The sequence below is a fragment of the Rutidosis leptorrhynchoides genome, chromosome 3 (assembly GCF_046630445.1).
Source record: "Rutidosis leptorrhynchoides isolate AG116_Rl617_1_P2 chromosome 3, CSIRO_AGI_Rlap_v1, whole genome shotgun sequence".
NCBI classification, from domain to species: Eukaryota; Viridiplantae; Streptophyta; class Magnoliopsida; order Asterales; family Asteraceae; genus Rutidosis; species Rutidosis leptorrhynchoides.
In genome coordinates, this window is record NC_092335.1 from 51,721,454 (window position 1) to 51,736,292 (window position 14,839).

At 35.4% G+C, this 14,839-nt stretch overlaps 1 non-coding gene across 1 annotated transcript; it reads right to left on the bottom strand.

Moving 5' to 3' along the window:
- Positions 1–14,259: 14,259 nt before the first annotated feature.
- LOC139903147 (small nucleolar RNA R71) lies at positions 14,260–14,366 on the bottom strand. Its single transcript, XR_011777990.1, has one exon. It is a non-coding gene; the product is annotated as a small nucleolar RNA R71 (small nucleolar RNA).
- Positions 14,367–14,839: the final 473 nt, after the last annotated feature.

Here is a 14,839-nt window from a genome sequence, read left to right on the forward strand (position 1 = left end):
TTGATTCCAAAATATATATAGTTTGAGTTGTGATCAATACTGAGATACGTATACACTGGGTCGTGGATTGATTCAAGATAATATTTATCGATTTATTTCTGTACATCTAACTGTGGACAACTAGTTGTAGGTTACTAACGAGGATAGCTGACTTAATAAACTTAAAACACCAAAATATATTAAAAGTGTTGTAAATATACTTTGAACATACTTTGATATATATGTATATATTGTTATAGGTTCGTGAATCAACCAGTGGCCAAGTCTTACTTCCCGACGAAGTAAAAATCTGTGAAAGTGAGTTATAGTCCCACTTTTAAAATCTAATATTTTTGGGATGAGAATACATGCAGGTTTTATAAATGATTTACAAAATAGACACAAGTACGTGAAACTACATTCTATGGTTGAATTATCGAAATCGAATATGCCCCTTTTAATTAAGTCTGGTAATCTAAGAATTAGGGAACAGACACCCTAATTGACGCGAATCCTAAAGATAGATCTATTGGGCCTAACAAACCCCATCCAATGTACCGGATGCTTTAGTACTTCGAAATTTATATCATATCCGAAGGGTGTCCCGGAATGATGGGGATATTGTTATATATGCATCTTGTTAATGTCGGTTACCAGGTGTTCACCATATGAATGATTTTTATCTCTATGTATGGGATGTGTATTGAAATATGAAATCTTGTGGTCTATTGTTACGATTTGATATATATAGGTTAAACCTATAACTCACCAACATTTTTGTTGACGTTTAAAGCATGTTTATTCTCAGGTGAATACTAAGAGCTTCCGCTGTTGCATACTAAAATAAGGACAAGATTTGGAGTCCATGTTTGTATGATATTGTGTAAAAACTGCATTCAAGAAACTGATTTCGATGTAACATATTTGTATTGTAAACCATTATGTAATGGTCGTGTGTAAACAGGATATTTTAGATTATCATTATTTGATAATCTACGTAAAGCTTTTTTTTAAAACCTTTATTTATGAAATAAAGGTTATGGTTTGTTTTAAAAATGAATGCAGTCTTTGAAAAACGTCTCATATAGAGGTCAAAACCTCGCAACGAAATCAATTAATATGGAACGTTTTTAATCAATAAGAACGGGACATTTCATTATATGTGTCAAGTTCTACTTCACATTTTTTTAAGATTTTAATTTCAGCATCTTTGTCTTTGATAGTGTTTTTAAGATCAAAAATTTGTGTTCTTAACCTATCAATATCATCTAAACACCATTGAAAGTCAAACAGCAAGTACTGAAACATTCTCACTTTTTCGTTATCAAGATAGTTCACAAAGTTTTGTACCTTATAAGCAGAAACTTTATTACAAGTAGAGTCTTTATCCATCTTCTCAATAGCTTTCAGATCTTTCTTAAACTTGCTAGAACTACCATCAATTATAGCCATAAGACACTTATCCTCCTCCTCATCAGATGATAAGTCTTCATCTTCCCATGCTTCTGTGTACAAAGCCTTTTCCTGTTCTTTGTTCTTTGATTTTTCTGCTTCACTCTTTAACTTTATGTACCTGAGCTTATACCTTCTTGCTTTGTCAACAGACTTGTTGGTATTTGAACCTCCTTCACCCTTAGACCAGCAATCAGCAGCTATGTGTCCTATCTTGCCACACTTAAAGCATTTAGCTTTCTTTGGATCAAAAGTACCCTTGCCTTTACCCTTCTTATAACCAAACTTTTTCTGCTCAATCCTTTGAGTCAAAAGAGCCATCTGAACTTCCAAATCTTTGATCTCCTCATCTTCATCATATTCACTATCATCATCAGAAGTTTCATCACTTTCAGATTCAACTTTGCTAGAGTAACTAGAGAACAATTGCTTATTCTTCTTTGTGGTAGCCACCAATGCAGCTTCTGAATCTTTAGCAGTTTTCTTAGCATTGATCTTGTTCTTTAGTTGAGTTTCCTCAAAGTTTGACAGTATGCCAAACAATTCACTTAACTCATAGTTATCTATCTTTTCACTGATTACCATAGATGTAATCACAGATTCAAAGTTTGAAGGTAACAGTTCAATGAACTTTTGACACAACACTTGTTGTGTTTTCTCTACCCCAACACTTTCAAGATCATTTATCAGAACCTGAAATCTTGAATGAATATCACTCAAAGATTCTTTAGGCTGAGCAGCAAAATTTTCTTAACATCTAATCAGATTCTTTTTCTTTTGAGTCTTAACAACAGTGACTCCTTCATAGTCATTAAGCAACAGATCCCACATAACTTTAGCAGTCTTGGCATGACTGATCTTTCTGAGAATTGAAACAGTAACATCATTCCCAATAATACTCCTTATTTTGCTATCCAGTTTGTACTTGATAGCTTCTGCTTCAGTCCACCTTTCTCTTGGTGTTTCACGAAAATAGGCAGGTTGAGCAGCAACAGTATCTGTGGCAGGAACAGCAGCTATCATAGAACCAGGAATAATGGGTCATGTTGTAAGAACATGCTCAGCTTCTTCTTGAATAGATCCTAAAAACCATAGGACTTTCAATTTCCAGGTTGCAAAGTCCGTGCCATCGAAAATTGGCACACCTTTTCCAGCCATAACTGGAGTAGGAATGGTACTGGTAGACATATTTATAAAAGTATGGATCGTTTGTAAAGATTACCGTAATAGGATTTACACCTTACCCGCTCTGATACCAGTTATTAGTTCACAGTAATTGAACTATGAACACCAGACTCTCAATTAAACAATAAATAAGAATTATTAGTGCAAGAATTGAGAGAACACGATAATGAAATATAAAATTGATAATGTTGATCGTGCAAAAGATACAAGTTCAAAGTTAACCATCAACCCCTATTTATACAGATAAACACCAAATCTAAAGATTTGGTTTCCAAAACAACTTAGCTATAAATAAGGTAAAGATAAACTCGAAAACTGAACTAATATGCAAATAACTCTGAAGTTAATCTTCTGGAGATAAAATCGAATCAAAACAAATCTTCTTAAACTTTTAAACATATCTCCAGAATATTCCTTAGCTTAGTCATCAAGAAATCTCAAACCGTTGTCTTCAGTAAACATCAGAGTCTGCAACTTCAGACTCTGCATCTCCAGACTCTAGCATGTTTTTGACTCATCAGATTTTCATTTTCCCAACAAAGTCTATGATTGCTATCCTCATAAATTTGTCAATTATGCTTCTAGAAAATTAATTTGATAATCAATCCACTTATTAAGTCAAATTATAGGTAAGAGTTTGTTGCATATATCAACGAGTGTGTACATTACATATGTATCCATGCATATACGTACATGTACATATATAGGCATATATCACACAATGTGACAATCACACAAGTATTGATTAACTTCAATAATAATAGATCTATAATAATTGTAATTAATTATTAATTATGATACTTCATAATAATATTAACATAACCATAAATACTAATTACAATTTACAATAAGAATAAAAGCAATACTCCGTAAATCATATCAGAGTCAGGGATGGAGCTTGAATATTAAAATCGAGGGGGCCAAATTCATCGAAGTGTTGATTATTCTCTTTGAGAAATAAAACATAAGCTACAATTGTACCATTATAATCATGAAAAAAGATATAACAAAAAATGTGATACACAATATGATAGGGAAATTGAATATAGTACGGAGTATGTAATTACGTGGAAAGGTTGTGGAGTTTCATATTTTAATTTTAAGTTTAATATGGAGTATAGTTTAATTTAATTTAATCACTGCAGTGGAAAAATTGAAATATTACAATACTGAATGCAATAAAATCACAAACTATTACTAACTCTAAAAGTTTATGGGGTGGCCCAAGCCCCTTTTGGTCTTAACGAAGCTCCGTCCCTGATCAGAGTATCATATAAACTAACTATTTATATGTAACAAAATTAATATGAGCAACACTCAAACATGTAGGAGAAAGGTTCCGAATTTTTTACACATAACTACAAAATAAAGAACTGGAAATCTGAAAATATAAATATTAAATAATATTTATATGTTATTTATTGTGTTTTTTTTAAAGGCAACAAACTTTATTACTATAAGATCAAAAAAAAAAATTTACAAATGTACAGTGCCAATAGGGTGGCCAAAAAGCTATCACTATTCTAACCTAATGACATCGAAAGTTCTATACTAGAAATACAGTTTCGGTTAACCCACACCCGTTCTTTGAGCTATACTCCGATCAAAAGTTCTTGGTCTATCTATCCACGTGAGCCAATTCTGATCCAATTTTTTGCATCGATTTGTTATCCATTCGAATGAATTTGATTGGATTTCGCTGACTCGCAAAATGTAGGTTAATTGATCCTTTATATAAAATGTTCACATGTTCATAGTTAACTATACATATGCGAAAGAATAATAAATCTTATATATTATAATATTCCTTTTTAAAGTAAATTTTGATGTTTTCTTTAACTTAGTTGCTTCTAATTAACCGTAATCTTAGTATTCACAAGTGATTGAATATGTTTAAATGTAAAATCTTTATGAGTTTTTTTAACTAGAGTCCTAGAGGCTATCGTTAAACTTAACAATTGAGATATGAATTAATATATGATATGACATGTACCCATTGACTTTTGAAAACCACCTATTCCACTAACTTCATGTAAAACTTACTATGGATTAAGATAACTCTTAAGTATATCGCTAAGACTGAAACTAAAGTAGCGTTAGCTGCTAGGTTTTTGTCGAGGTGGATAGAATTGACAAAGGGAGACAAAATTAAAGCAACGTGAGACTTAAACTGAAGAAAGTGTTAGTCAGGTAGGTGGCGAAAATCAGATGGAAGCGTGACTCGTGAGTCAGATAGGCAACCAATCAGATTTCAACACTCAATTTAATAAATATATATATTTTTATTATCAATTTATTAATTCATTCAATTTCTAATTAGATTTTACAAACATCACTTTACAAATATTTAACACAAAAATTGAACCTTCCGGGTTAATAATATCAGATACAGTCATAGACAAAAATTCAGTTTTCATCAAAAAAAATGCACATTTGCCTCCAACATCATATCAAATCGGGGTTAAAACTAGGAGCAGTGTTGCAAAAGTCGGCCTAGTAGGCCGACGCGTCGTTTTTTAGGCATGACCGACACGTCGTTGCTAAAAAGTCGGTCAAATCAGAAAAAGTCGGTCAAATTTTTTTTTTTTTTTTGTAATATTGTTAATAATTGTTAATTGTTCATGTTTATTGTAAATATAGTTTATATTTAAAGATTTGATCTATATAATATTATATATAAATATATATTTAATAAAACTATTTTAAAAAGTCAACGTTAGTCAACGCCCGTTGCGTCACCGTTGCGTTCGACGCGTCATTTTTTAGGCATGGCTGATGCGTCCCCGACTCGCGTCTTTTACAACCTTGACTAGGAGTGTGCACCATTTGGTTTTAAACCTGATAAACCTAATATCAAATCGAATCCAAACAAAAAAAATCAAACCAAATTTTTAAATGGTTTTCGGATCGATCGAAACCGAAACCGAAACCGAATTCGTAATTCGGTTTTTGGTTTGATTTTGGTTTTGAGAATTTTTAAATTTGGTTAACCGAAAACCGAATTCAAAATCGAATTCAAAATTAATAACATATGAAAACATATTCAAAATTATATATTTATATTATATTTGATGAATTATTACATTTTTTTTTTAAAACTAAACATGTTATATGTCCTCTATACTTAAATTAATATCACAAACGTTATCCTAATTTATATGTAGGTTTATGCTGGTTAGGATTTTTATTTTTAGCAATTTTAGGTTTTAACCGAAATCAAACCGAAATCAAATTCGGTTTTTGGTTCGGTTTTGGTTATGGTTTTGATATTTACATTTGGTTTCGGTTTGGTTTTTAATTTTGATTTTATAAGTTTCAAAATCGAAAAAACGAACGCATAAACCGAAAAACTAAAAACCGAACCGATGAACACCCCTAGTTAAAACCAGTCTAAGGACTATGATTAGACAAACTTTAAATTTTATAGTTCGGTTTATATTTGTTATGTGATACTCTTTTAAATTCTAGACTTTATATATATGATTTATTATAGTTTATAATAATATACGAATGGTTCCGTACTCTACGAAAAATCTCAAACGTGCCACTTATTATCTAGATAATCCAACAACTTTTAACCTAATCACCCCTGCACCACTTTTGACATACATATATGATAAGTCTTGGATCTTAATTATAAAGTATATTATTTTCACAAATATAAACTTAAATAATCTTACTTTAAGAATTGGATACACAATTGATATAGAAATGACTCTTTCTAGTATATTATTTTAAGTCGTATAATGAATTGGATCATTACACCTGCCTACAAAAAATCATGAAAACATACTAGCTACACTTACTTGTTTAATTAAAACCGGACAACTTTGATATTTACGTGTTCATTTTATACAAAAAATAAATAATAAATATGATCTATTTTCAACGTATGACGTTTGATTCATGCAATTTCACTGATTTGTTCTTATTTACTAGTTGAATTTTTCATGTTTTACAACACGTTCGTGTAACTAAATTAGTTCTTTGTATTTTTCCTTAGTTATATAGTCAACTGTTTTGTGAGATTAACTAATAGTAATACAACGATGCAATGATGATGCTGAGAATAAGCACGATCATCCTAGGTACTAACTGTTTAAGTATTCGTTGCTGACGTATAAAATTTTATATTAAGATACCGTATCTTAGATACGTAATAAAATAAATTTGGATTACACACAACTGTCATAAGTAACAAATTTTATGTTGCTTATTAATTATTGTACGTGTTAAAATTTAGAGACGAAATTATCCTGAAAACTAACAAAAATAAAATGTCCTTATTTGATATGTTAACAAGTAACAGTGGTGATTTAATTTATCCAATTAAAGCGTCGATAGTATCTGGATTTATTGCAAACTTTCCACATCGACGATTTTTATAACTTGAATATTAAACAGATGTTGATCTATGTCACAGGGTTATTAAAGAAACGAATTCCTTAATTCCTTAATTAAAGAATTATTAACTTCTGTTAATAGAACGTTCTTTGAGTAGATTTCTATGAGACATTTACGTACATTGAAAGGGAAATAAATGGGTTTAAAATGGGAAAAATTTACAGATGTACATCAACTTTTGAGTTATTACTATTTTTTAAACTCTTAAAGTTGTTTATTGCCACCTCAAATTACTAGTTAATTAAATAAAATATCCTTAATTAATGATAAACCCATCCGTTTTTAATGGGGATGGCTATGAAAAGTAAAAATTAAATTTAAGTTATTGTTATATTGGACAAGTGTCTCGTGTATAATATGATAATATCTTGTTTTAGAGATTGCCCCCTAATCACTTGAAACAAATCCTGTTGCATTATAGAAAACAATTTGGAAAAAAAAATAAAAAATCAATGTATTTGATTAATAAATTAAATTTGTAAAAGTATTTGTATTTTAATCTTTAACTTATTTTAAATGATGACTTTACTAATAATCCACTTAATTTGTGGGATTGCCAGATGCAGTTCATGTATCGTTTTCTTCTGTTTGATTAAGCAAATATCAAACCTGGCAAGGGATAAACCGGTACATTTTTTATTGGTAGAAAATATTTTGTTTTTCTGATATTATTATCGAGAACTCCACGAGGTTCGTGAATACCAAAACAACTGTTTCTGCACGAGGATTAACCAGGAGGAAGTTAGATCAGCCCTACGAAAGATGGGGAGAAACAAAACAGTAGGACCAGACCAAATCCCGATTGAGGCGTGGAGGTGCCTAGGAGGCGATGGGGTTAGATGGTTGACAAACCTTTTCAACACGACGTTTAGAAGCGCAAAGATGCCTATGGAATGGAGACTCAGTGAGGTCATCCCCATTTACAAGAACAAGGGAGATGCACAAATATGTAGTAATTACAGAGGCATAAAGTTACTTAGTCATACTATGAAGCTTTGGGAGAGAGTGATTGAGACGAGACTCCGACGCGAGACAAAGGTTTTAGAGAACCAATTCGGTTTCATGCCAGGACGCTCGTCGATGGAGGCAATTCACATCGTTAGAAGCCTTATGGAGAAGTATAGAGAAAAGCAAAAGAACCTACACATGGCGTTCTTAGACCTGAAAAAGGCTTATGACTGTGTTCCGCGCGAGCTGATTTGGAAGACTCTTAATGCTAGGGGTGTCCCAAGTAGATATATAAGAGCTATTAGAGATATGTACGATGGGGTGAAGACTCGCGTACGCACGACAGTAGGAAACACGGAGTTTTTCCCTGTAGAGGTAGGTTTACATCAGGGATCGGCACTTAGCCCATTTTTTTTTCTCTTTGATCCTATACGAACTAACTAAGAGGATACAAGAGGACATCCCATGGTGCCTAATATTCGCCGACGATATTGTTTTAGTTTCGAATTCCCAGGATGAGCTTAACAGAAGGCTAGAGCAATGGAGGACTGCACTAGAATCAAATGGCCTACGGATTAGTAGACCTAAATCGGAGTACCTTAGATGCGATTTCAAGGCGAGCGAAGAAGAACAAGAGGATTTAGTGGATGTCAGAATTGGGGATCAGATTTTACCTCCACAAGAGTCCTTTAGATATTTAGGCTCGATGCTTCACAAATCGAGAAGGATAGATGAGGACGTGACGCATCGTATACGAGTAGGATCGTTGAAGTGGAGGGCAGCGAAAGGGGTGTTGTGCGAGAAGAAGGTACCCCTTAAATTGAAAGGGAAATTTTTCAAGGTGGCAATCAGACCGGCCATGTTGTACAGCTCAGAGTGTTGGCCAATGACGAAAGCCCAAGTGAGGAGGATGGAGGTGGCAGAAATAAGGATGCTTAGGTGGACGTGTGGCAAGACCATGCTAGATATGATTCCAAATGAGTTTTTAGGGAGAACTTGGAAGTTGAGAACATAACCAACAAGTTGAGGGAAGGACGACTTAGATGGTTCGGGCATGTTATGAGGTGCCCACTTTTAGCCCCGGTTAGGAGAGTCGAGACCCTCGTTGTTGGGGGCGTAAGGAGAAGGGGTAGACCCAGACGTAGGTTGGAGGATAGAGTGAAGCTTGACATGAAGGAGCTTTTATTGACCGAGGACATGACTTCTGATAGAAATTTGTGGAGGAGTAAAATTAGAATAGATGACTAGGTTCTACATATGGTTTATTTATTTTATATATTATATTATATTTCTTGCCTACTTGCTTGTGTGCACTTTATATATGTCTTTTTTTTTTCGGGGGACTTTACGTATATATAATATATCTATACTTATTGTAGCTTATTCACATGCTTTATTGCACTATATGGTTACATGTTTATATTACATTATATAGCAATTAAATTATAAGTACTTACATATCACATGTTTTTATGCTAACATAGTATACTTATTTGTCTATGCCTACATAGTATACCATCTATTTTATATTGCATATTATACCTACATGCTTCTTACCAACATGTTTACGTATACTTATTGTACTTACATGACTTGTTATACTTACTTATTTGACACTCACATATTTTACTTATATGCTATATTACATTATATTGTTATATGCTTTATTTACCTATACATATCGTATTGGAGTATACATTATTCATGGTGAAGTTTCAATTTTATCAACTTTACTTGTTTATTTTTTACTTCACATATCGGTTTTCATGGTTCTTTCTGGTCGGAGGTCCCTAGAAAGCAGCCTCTCTGCTCTACAGAATAGGGAGGGACGACTTCCTCTACCTGGGGACTGATAGGTATCCGTGGGTGGAAGAATGACTTCCCTTTTACTTTAGGGTAGAGAAAAGGATTGTCTACATCTACCCTCCCCCATACTCCACTTTAGTGGAATTGGGTATTGTTGTTGTTGTTGTATACTAGAAAGAGTTGTACTAGTAGCTACATATTTGTAACTGTTTCTAGTATATTTTTTGTCATACTTAAAATATTGCTGTATATTTGTTTGTAACTATTTCTAGTACATTTTTTTTTGTCACTTGCATTCAACATTTAAGGCGTTTAATTGTAACATCCATATAACATCTTACCTCACCACGATCATAATATTGTCCGCTTTATCCGTATACAGTATGCTCAGGGCTTTTTCTCGGCTACCACACAAGGACTTTCTAGGAGGTCACTCATCTTAGTACTACTCCTGCTCGAGCACGCTTAACTACAAAGTTCTAACGGGATCTGATGTGCTTGTAGTCCCAAAACGCGTTGTGTCTGGTAAGGATGAGAGTTACCTAATGAGGAACTCAAACTTACAAATTCTATTTCATGTGCGACAAGTTATTACAAACTCCCTCACTTCAAATCATGACGTCCTCGCTAGGCTGAAACAAATTGATACCCAATGTCTATACCATAGGATATGCACGAGTCGAGTGTCCGTCACACCCAAGAGGCTAGTGCTCAGAGACAATTTGTAACATCCCACCTTACCGTGATCACAATATTGTCCGCTTTGCCCGTAGGCTCTCAGCTTTTTCTTGGCGACCACACGAAGACTTCCTAGGAGGTCATCCATCCTAGTATTACTCATGCTCGAGCACGCTTAATTGTAGAGTTCTAACGGAATCTGGTGTGCTTTTATCCCCAAAACATGTTGTGTCGGTAAGGATGAGAGTTACATTATAAAAGACTCAAACTTACAAATTCTATCTGATCTGGAACGGGTTATTACAATCTGAATAATAAAAAATAAATTTAAACATTTACGGTTAATTTCCTAACCATCACGATTTTCCAGAGAAACCCTCTTTCATTTATACCCATAACACTTATCCAAAACTATATCTTTTTACTTATTTAACACTGGTTAATTACACATTATTCAGAGCGCTCATTCTGAACGATAATTCAATAAGTGTAAGGTTTTCTATGACCCAACAATATGAGTAATTCCAGAAATTACTCAACCCACAAAAAGATAAACGAAGACAAAAAATAAGAAAATTAAGAACGCGATAATTTAACGTGGTTATATGTAATCAATGGTTGATTACTTTAATCCACAGATTAAACTAGATAGATTTTATAGATAAAATCATGCATAAATGTATGGGTTTAGGGATGGCATCGGGTCCCCATTAGTTACTAACTAGCAGGTAAATGGGTTTCCCCACAGGTATTCAGGTCCCCATTTACTTACGAACTATCGTACAAACGAGTTTTTCCACTGATATTTAAGTCTATTTTCGGGTATACGCGCCGGGTAATCGGGTATACGAGTCGGTTAATCGGTTATACGGGTCAGGTATATGGATTCGGGTCTTTTTCCGAGTATACGGGCCTGATATCGGCTAAAAAGTCACGTTTTCACCCCAGTATTGAGGCCCAAAAACAAGAAAGATTCGAACTTTGTCGGCAAAATACCCACTTCGTCGGTTAGAATTGAAGAACAAGTAATTACGAAGGCGGTGCAAAAAGAATCAAGAGAATCGGAGCTAAAACGAAGATTCTAGAGCGAAAACGGTGAAAGACAAGAAATCAAGTTACGATCCAGGGAATCAAGGCTGACCAGCATCAGAACTGGCCTGCCATACGGGCTGCCATACGGCCTGCCTGTATGGGATATGGCCTGCCATATGGCCTAGCAAACGCCCTCAGAAAACGGGCTGCCAGCCATACGACCTGCCAAATACGGGCCACCATACGGCCTGCCAGGCGGATTTTGGCAAATTTCTAGTCTATTTAAAGGGTCTTTGTCATTCATTCCAACACACACTTCAATTCACTTCTTTCTCTCTCTTGTACAGTATTAGTCATACTCTTAAGGCCTTCGACTCCGTGCGGGAAATCTAGTACCCGGAGAAGAACGCTGAAGATTGTATTAGGAGCGGTCTGGAGTCTTGAAGTTGTCACTTTTGTATTCGAAACTCGTTCAATCTACTGGTACTTTTATCCTTTATCTTATATAATGTTTTATGATATTGTTGCCATGATTAGCGAGTAGTTATCTTTAGTGTATGCTATGATGTAAGCAGTTACAATGCCAAAATAATATTATGGTTTGTGTATGCTGTCGAAATGCTTTCCGTTTATGCTTTAAACTTAATCGCTTTTCCAACTAATAGAACGTAGTTATAGGCTCTGTTATTGGGAAGTCGTGAACCCCGATTCAGAGTACACTATCTGTGTCACCCCTTGGTAAGAGAAGTCTATCGGATACAACGTAAGATTGACTAAGGCACACCGGTTGTAGTAAGTATATCAAGCTTTGGATTTCGACTGAGGCCTCTTTCGTAGTGAAACATCTGACTAGACTCTTAGTACATTGTCGGTCCTAGACCATGCTAGTGTAGTCACCAAGCATATAAACTTCGTACGTGCACGCTGAAGCACAGCGGTTGTTGTAAGCTGTACCTCTGCTAAGTAAGGCCATGGAACACGGTTAGTGTTGACCAGTACACTGCACCATAACGCGGTCTCAAATATTGCACCCCGCTTGAGGGATTCTTAGTTAATTAAGGAACTGTTTGTTTAGACACATAAAGGATTGGACCGTTAGGATAACTGAATGTGTTCATGGAAGTCAGCTTGACTTGGCCATGGTGTTCTTTATGGTTGAACTCTTTTTAAGGGCCTAACTATCTTTTACCAATCATTAACGAAAGCATTGAAGCACATCACGTCTCTCGGATATGGTAAACCATGTATTCTATTATGCTTAAGAAATTTTAGACCATTTTGGAATGTTAATACGTCACCTAACCGAGTCGCTCAATTGGATGAGCCGTCTGAACGTGTATGCCTGTAGTCAGACTGCATGGGCGTCGGGGGTAAGGGACGTTGCTGTCTATTCAGAATCTTCAAGCCTAACGCAGTACCCAGTGACATGTCTTATGACAGGGGCGTTTAGGACCAGTGTAATGAATACAAGGCCTCTGCCTATTCATGAGCCAGCATTCCATAATCTCGGCAAAATAACTGATGAAGTCATAGTATGCACTCACTTTAACCTTATCTGAATTACGAATTTTATCGCATTTACTTTATCTGTCTTATAAATTAGAAAATCCCAAAATAAATATTCACTACTCCCTAACTATCTTAGGCTAAAATATAGGTTCGATTCTACTGATATCTCAAAAATACGACTCTAGATCATACTTCCCTTACTTATAAGGAGTAGTAAGATTTAGGCCCCGTTAAATATAAATTTAAAACAGTACCTTCCTCCCACGAGTGGCTGATCCTGGCGAGCCGCCGCCTGACGACACCGCACGAATAAAAACCGTCCGTTTCGGCCATATCACGGGAGGATACTAGTTTTTGGCGCCGCTGCCGGGAAACTGGTATCAGGCAATATTGCTCTCTATCAAACTTATTCGCAGTCTAAGAAAGACAATTATACACGGACTTGGTTATTGGATTTTCCGAACATTCGCCAATTATATTGGGACCAAAAGGATCCTGCCTCTCCGTAGTCGGCCTGGCCACTTGGTTTGTTGAATAGTTCGTGCGGAGCTCTGTTACCGAAATACCAGGGAATCAGTAGCCAGAACCAAAAACATATTCCACCGTAGGATAGTTAGTTAATTAGATTAGATTACTTTAGATTACCTTAGACTACCTTAGATTATATTACCTTAGATTAACTTACGTTACAATTAGATTAAATTAGATTATCCTAGAATAAATTAGTTTAGCTTAGCTTATTTTCAGTTTATTTGCGAAAAATTAAAAACGAAAAGGCATACCCAGTTTATGACCCAAACCCAATCTAGACCAGGGCCGTTGTTATTCGTACCTGATCCAGGCGCAATAATCTCGAAAGCACGCAAGGAAGCACGAATCAGAAATCAAATGGCGTTACACGTTACTTTAGCAGAAAATACCAAACCCTCGATTGAAGGTCTAGGAGGACCAATCAGATTTCCAGAGATTCAAGGACACTCGTTCGAGTTAAAACATCACATCATCCAGCTAATTCAGAATAGTTGTCAGTTTCATGGATTACCGAATGATGATCCTAATTCTCACCTTGATAAATTCATATCTCTTTCGAACTCCTACAAATCGCCAGGGATAGGACAAGATAGAGTCCGGCTATACTTGTTCCCCTATTCTCTCACTCATCATGCTCAAACCTGGTTTGAAGGATTGGAAAAAGATTCCATCACGTCAAGGATGGAGATGGCTACTAAATTCCTAACCAAATATTTCCCTCCTTTTAAACAAACCAAGCTGAAGAATGACATCATTAACTTCAAACAAAGTTATGATGAATCTCTTTACACTGCATGGGAGCGTTTCAAAACCCTGCTAAAGAAATGCCCTAATCACCAGTTAGAACGGTCAGCCCAAATCTGTACCTTCTACAATGGTCATACGGTAAATCATAGGACGACGATCGATGCAGCAGCTCAAGGGAATCTGATGAACCAAACCGCAGACGAAGCATGGGAATTGCTCGAAAATATGACGATGCATCATCATGACTGGAACAGTGGTGAAACAACTTCATCATCTGCCCTACTCTCTGCACTTAACAATCAAACGGAGGCCATCAAATCCCTCACGGATAAGATGGAATCTCTTGCCAAGCAACTCGAAGAATTGAAGACGCAGCCGCAGCAGGTTAACCAAGCTCAGGCTTGTGTTAATTGTACCAACCCTCAACCCACTGAAGAATATCAAGTTGAGTACGAAAACCCTGACGGTTCAGTCTGTTACGTTCAATACCCAGCTCATCCACCAAATCCCGGATTCAATCAACCACCTAGGGTTAATCAATTTCAGCGAAGCAATCAACCTTTCCACT